This window comes from Artemia sp. Qi Xiang Cuo, chromosome 1 (assembly GCF_049724085.1).
Source record: "Artemia sp. Qi Xiang Cuo chromosome 1, ASM4972408v1, whole genome shotgun sequence".
NCBI lineage: Eukaryota > Metazoa > Arthropoda > Branchiopoda > Anostraca > Artemiidae > Artemia > Artemia sp. Qi Xiang Cuo.
In genome coordinates, this window is record NC_142794.1 from 49,230,038 (window position 1) to 49,237,318 (window position 7,281).

The following is a 7,281-nucleotide window of genomic DNA, read 5'->3' on the forward strand; positions in this document are numbered from 1 at the left end:
ACGAACAGAAATTATTCCGTATATGAAAGAGGCTGTCCCCTCCTCAACGCCTCGCTCTTTACGCTAACTTTTTTCATTGTTAAAAAAATAGAGTTGTGAGAAAGTTAAACTTTAGCATAAAGAGCGAAGCATTGAGGAGGGGACAGCCTCTTTCATATACGGAATAATTTATGTTCGTTTTAAGTTTTAATGTTACTCATTACTTTAAATTTTATTTAGTTTTTTAACGTTTTTGAAAAAATACAGGTTTTGATCTTGGATCACAGCATATGAATAATTAAATAAAAGTTTGCATATTATTCTAATTTTATGTGTTTAGTTGGCTTTCTCTAACGTTGTCTAGTTTTATTTACGAACGTTTTTATTAGTAATAAATATACGTAACTTACGAATTAAATCACGTAACAACGTTCTATATTCATATAATTTTAGTACTTATACCAGGGGGTTCACCCCCTTGTTAAGACCTTGCTCTTTAAGCGAAAGTTTGAATTTTGTTCCAATTCTTTAAAAATGACATCTAAATCACACAGGCCGGTAATTAGAATGAATAGCTCTTATGAAAGTACTAAAAAATATTTTGCTTAAGAGAGAGGTATTGACTAGGGGTGAACCCAATCATATATGTACTATTTTCTGGTCGTTTAAAGTTTTTATGTAGCTGCTGTTGCAGTTGAAAAACTTGTTTTTTATATTTTATTTTTGATCTTTTTTTAAATAATGCTGGGAAGTCCGGCGTCCCCTTCATAGCAATGTCCCTTCCCCCATGAAAACTTCCTTCATGGAAAGATCCTCCCAAATAACCCCCGACCCATCCACCCCTCCCCCCCCCACTACCAGGAAAAATTTCCCCTGAAAACGTCTATATATTTCCCAATAACCAATACTATATGTTAACATTAGGTAAAGTTCATATCTTTCAGCCCACCCTCCGGGACCTTCAGGGAATTAAGAACATCAGGATCATAAAAGACATACTTATAATATCTTCGAACATTCTGAAAAAAATGGCTATCTCTAAATTTTTATCAGTTGACTGTTGGAAAAAAATGAGCGTGGGAGGGGTCCTTGTTGCCCTCCATTTTTTTGGTAAATTATAATTGGAAATATAATTTTTAATTTACATTCAACTGAGCCCCCCCACTCAATTATCGGCCCCCGGGGTATAACCTAACACCCCTGGAAAAAAAAAAAAAAAACAACCACAGCCCCCGGGTGATGTCTTAGGGTAAAAAATTCAAAATTCCACCTTTTTTTATGTAGGAGCTTTAAACCTCTCCCGGCGGGTTTTATTATAATAGGAATATGATGGTGTTATTTTAATTTATGTTCTATAACTTTTAGGTTGTATTTCCCTCTGTTTTTTAAAATCAGACAAATTTCTCAGGCGATGAACTTTTGATTTGTAGGGATAAACTTGATAAGACTTATATATTTGAAATCAGCATTAAAATTTGATTAGGTTGGGGTATCTCTTTGTATCAAAATACCGTGTTCTAGAGTTTTGGTTACCATTGAGCCGGGTCGCTCCGTCCTTAAAGTTCTTTAAAACGAACTGTTTGATTATTACGTCACGTCATAATGATTTAATGTAATTGTGTCATGGCTTAATGATATTATTTCATGAATTCTTCAGAAACAAAAATATAATTTCGTGTTTTTCTATTCACGTCATAGCTCTAATATAAAAATATGATGACATTCATTATTTATCTAGTAGGGTTTCTGACCAGTTGGTTCTCATGATGTACTTTTGTTTTTATCTGAATCTATTTTTAGTAGTGTTGGGTTTTTATATCTCTTAGCATTGGACTGATCGTCTCTTACTAGGTTGATAGCTACTGCTGCAACACAAATTCACATATAGAGTTATGAGAGGCAGATTGGCCGAGTGGTCCAAGGCGCTGGTGTTACCCACCAGTCTCTTCGGAGGCGTGAGTTCAAATCTTACCGCTGGTATAGGATTATGATTTATGTACAAAAATCAAATATCTTTGAAAAGACTGCAGTATGAAAAGACATCAACAATGAAGTTTTTAATTGAAAATTTATTCTCTCTTAGAAATAATTTATTTTAGTTACAAAATATTTTTAAACCAATTAATTGTCTTTAAAATGAGACATTGAATAACTTTATACTATATTCAAGTGCCAGGCTATCTGTGGAAAACAAGAAAGAAAAAAGAAAAAAAATATCCCGTTAATTCAGACAGTTATAGTAGCAGCCACTTTTCGTGATTTTCAATCCAATATAGGTCCCTTGTTCAAGCAAGGGACAGAAAGTTTCCTATACAGGGGTTTCGGACAAGGCGGTTCTAATGGTGTACTTTTTGTTTTGATCGGACTCCTGTTTTAGGAACTATGGGTTTTTATATTTCTTAACATTGGACATGATCGTCTCTTACTAGGCTGCTAGCTACCGCTGTAAGGTGGCACCATACCCAAGATAAGCAAATTTTCAAAAGATGCTTGAATCATCTTAACTCTTAGTTACTATCTTTTTACAAGAACTATTGTAGGCTAGAGTTCGTTCTTTACTATAAAGAGCTACCGCTGCAACCTGGATCTTCCCACCATTACAAAGAAATTACAGAAATCCTTACTGTATTACATGCAGAAAAATCCCATGAATTTTTTCTTAATTGGAATAGTAATAGACGACCTTGCTACAACCTACGAATATGACATCATTGCTCAATCTTTAACATGAAATTATAATCTTATTGTAGTTAGTATATGCTGGAAGTTTGTTCTTTACTGTAAAATTTATAAAAATATGTTTTATTACAATGATATTTGTTTAATTTAAATTCATAATTATAATACCGATACTTGATATTTTGTTTGGATCCATCAATTTTTTCTTGTCTATAGACGTCATCATTGTTATAACTTTACTTGCTGTCTTTTTTGGCTCTCTCAATTTTTGAATGTCTATAAACATCATCATTGTGATAAAATTCTTTGCTGTTTTGTTGGGCTCTCTCAATTTTTAATTCTCTCTACTCTTGGTTGGTTAAATACCTGTGCTTCTCTCTTTACCAGAGGCTCTCTCTGTTTTTTGTGTAGTGTTGTTTTTTTAAATTTATTTTAGAATTTTTACATTGAAACATTGTGTAAACAAAAATTTTATGATAACTCTGTTTTTTGTGGCCTTTTATTATATAGAGAATTATTACTGATAAAACTTATGTTAATATATAAAAAAGATATTTTATGAAGAAGATCCTGTTTAGAGGTAAGGTTCTTGTTTTTGAAGAAAATTTATTTTCTTTGTTATTCAATCCAAAGGACTGTCAGTTTGCTATTAATCCCTTATGTGTGATCTAATAATAATCTTCTTTTAATATAATATATAAATAAATACTGGCACCTTGAAAATATATAATTTCCATTTGTTTTTTGTTGGTACTTGCTTAATAATCTCCTTTATCAGCCTGTAAAGTACAGTATATTTAACAGCGACCAGGCACCCATAATAAATGTAATGATTTCAGCTGTTTAGAGGCTCTTACAAGAGTGGCTTGGAGTCGACCAATCAATGAGCCTTTCTTAGGAGCCTTTTTGCTCACTATTGAATCTAGGGAAGCTAAAGAATCTGTGTATATAACAGCAGAAACTTCACATTGCCGAGGGACTGCTAAAAGGAAATCTAAGGCTCTTAATAGTCACTCAACTTTGGCTTCAAGAGAAGTTTTACATTCTGTTCTGATGCAAATTATTTTTAAACAGTTTTGAAGTGCTAGTGCACAACCACTTTATGCACGACCACTTCCTAGACCCGTCCAAGCGCCATTAGTGTAAAGATGAATACAATCGTCCTGGTAATGTTTTATTGCTTTCAAAAACTCTTCTTCTTGGCCCGTTTGGAGTTTTCTAATCTTTGCAATACTTTTGTCCAATAGCTGTTGAAGACTTTCTCTCTCTTCTGTTTTTTCTTCCGTTTCATCCTCTTTGTCCGCCACAAAAGCCATGAAAAAACCAAGAAGTTTTTTTTCCTAAATTTCAAAATCATAATCAGGGTCGCGTGCAAGACTTTTATCCTCTGCTTCATCTTGGTCACTTATTTCTTATAAAGACTTTTTTCGTGAAACGTACTCATTGTAGGATAAAAAAGCCATGAAATAAACAATAAGTTTTTTTTAAATAAATTTCAAAATCATAATAATGGTCGCGTTCAAGAATGTGTTTTACTCGTTTATACTCTTCTTCAACTGTGTTACTTAGTTCTTCAAAAGACTTTTTTCGTGACAGTTCAAGCTTAGAAATGTTTGCACCATGTTCGTTACGTAATCGGGTGGGCATGCATTCAGCCTTGACTATTTTCTTAGAAGAGTCACCCAGATTCGTCTTAACGTCATTTTGCGACATGTTAGCTTTAACGCTGTTCATAATTAAATGATCCTGACGCTTTTGCAGTTATTTCTTTTATTGACAGTATGATGTCATTGAATACTGACATCATTATAACTAGTATTATAATGTGGTTTTTACTATTAAATCATATATGGTTGTAAGCTCTAATTAGGACATCATTCTTCATCTTGTATACGAAGATGCAGTTTTATGCCAAAAAATTGATTTTATTTTAAACATGGTGTTGTTTTTATTGCAAAAGCGCGTGGATAAAGCAATATTCTTTCAAATAGGTCCTTAAAAATCTTTATGATATCCCAGTGCCACAATAGAAGTGAAAAAGCAAACAATGCACAACAGTTGTATTTAGTAAGAACTATATTGAATTTTGTAAGTATTATTTTTTATTTTATAAAAATTATCCTGTTTTGTAAGAAATGTTTTGTATTTATAAGAATTATTTTGAATTTTGATGGAAATGTTTAGAATTTTGTAAGAGCTATTACGTATTTTTTAAGAATTTAATTGAACTTTGTAAGAACTATTGTGTATTTTGTAAGGATTATTTCGGTTTTGTTTATTGAATTTTGTAAAAACTATTTGTAGTTTTAATAATCATTTTTGATTTTTAAGAACTATATATAATTTTGCAAGAATTATTGTTGTTTTATAAGAACTACATCACATTTTAAAATAATTATTTTATATCTTAAACAAAAGTTTATATCTTATCACAGTAATGTGTTAAATTGAATTGTGGTGCAGAACACCAGCGCGGGAGGATCCTCTATTGGATTTTTAATAGAAGCAATAGTTTGAATATGCTTCTTTAAGTCTGGACTAGCATTGATCTTAACGAATAATTGACAACGGGCACTTCAAGGCATTTGGCCATTTCAAGACGTACATTTTCACCTAAAAATTTCGCATCTCTTTTCTCTTCATCTGAAGGCACATATGGAGGAAGAACTTCAATTTCAACGTAAGTAACAAACTGGGTCATAGTGTACCACAAAATTTTCATCGCTCCAGGTCCATCCCATGTCCAAGATAAAGTGTCGAGCCTATTAGGATACCTAATACACACAGGTTGAACAGCAACTCCAGGATAAAAATCACCATGTTTAAAAGTGATTAGTACTTTTCTATTTGTACAAGTTCCCTCATGAAATATCAAAATCTGTTGCTCGGGTTCTTCAGATGTTGCTCGACGCACAACATCTCTAAGTCTGTTTTACCGAGAGTTAGGATTTTCTCTTTCAACATATATAGGCTGAGTAAAATTGACCAGTTTTCCAAAAAACAGCAATTTCTTCACTTGTTCTTTGGCAACAATGCTGGGTGACCCTAGGAAAAAACCTACAAGCGTATCATAAAAAGAGGAATGAGGTGCAAGTACCAGAATGGGTGCTTCTCTTACCGTCGCTTGTCTTACATTTAATCATAAATTTTAAAACAAAAAATTAATATCCCCAACCATATATTATATAATAATGCTTTCAGCGGTAGTCTACAAACTTGTCTATGCTTTTATTTTAATTATTAGTCAGATAAACTCAAAATCCCTGTAGAAGCACGTGATTAAGCTGTCACTAAGCAATTGGCAACACCAATCAATCTCAAAGGACGAATGACTACGGACGAAACAAATACCTTCACTTTATCATAGATGGACAGACTTATACGATGCGTAAAGGGCTTTGTTTGACGTTGGAACTTATCCATATCACATTTATTGTCGTTAACAGTTATAATGTATGAGGTCACAGTCTCCAGGAAAGACATTACACTCTTGCAAATAGAGGCTGCACTCTTGTAGAAAGAACCCACTTTTTTCCAGAATTTATCTCTTATTCCTTGATTTTTCTTCATTGTTAAATTCTCATTGGTATACTCAAGCTTCATTGGTATACTGTAGAATCCAGCAACAGATACAGGAAAATATGAAGCCTCATCTAAAGACATTTGTTATGGAGGGTGTTCTTCTTTACGAGTGTAACTGTCGTGGTGATTCTTTTCCATTTATACGGCAGGTGGTTTTGGTTTACTTTCCTTGCTGGGTTCAGAGTACTTCTGCACCTTCTCTTGAACATTCAGCTGTTTTGGATTCCATGTATTTTTTATTGGCCCAACAAGCTGTTAAGCCAGCACACGAGATTGAAATCCCATATGCAATAGTTTTAAAAATTAACATTTAGTGAGTAAGATATACTTTACTAAAATGAGTGACATTGTCTGTTAAATTCTTATTATATCTAACAAAAGAAAAAAACTAACTTCAAAATTTCAAGTTTTTTTTCTAGTTTAAATTAAAAAATTACAATGATTGCCCAGGCCCCGTAAATATTTTTGAAGGTTACATACTGACCTTAGCGATTCTAAACTAAACTTAAAAATGTTTACAACCGTTGTTCATGTCTTTAAAACACCTGAACTGTTGTAATCACTTATCAAAATTTAACTAAAAAAACCTAAGAACATAATTGCAGGGTCTGCTTTTTAATAGATAATTTAAAATTAAAAATAGGAAAATGCCTATGGCTTTTTCTTAATTGGACTAGTAAGAGACGACCTGGCTACAACCTACGATTATGTCGTCATTGATCAATCTTGTACATGAAAAATACAGTTTTTCTTAAAAAATGATTGTATTTTAAAATTAATTTAAAAGATAAACATAATTATTGTGTAATATAATATATTATGTTGACCACTATATTTGGTATTATGATTATAAAACAATATATATACGTACATTCAATGAATACATGAAATGATAAGAGTGATAAATAGCACGTCTCTGAGACAAAACTAATGACGCCAGCAGACTACTGTCGTCATTAGTTTTTCATCTAAGAGTTCAATCCCGTCTATAGCACAGTATAAATGTCAAGTAAAGGAATGAGTCCTAAATATGTTAATATT

General features: G+C 32.4%; 1 pseudogene; it reads right to left on the reverse strand.

Annotated features, from left to right (window-relative positions):
- Positions 1-4,979: 4,979 nt before the first annotated feature.
- On the reverse strand, positions 4,980-6,321 carry LOC148956426 (lysophosphatidylcholine acyltransferase pseudogene; annotated as a pseudogene).
- Between the last annotated feature and the right edge of the window lie 960 nt (positions 6,322-7,281).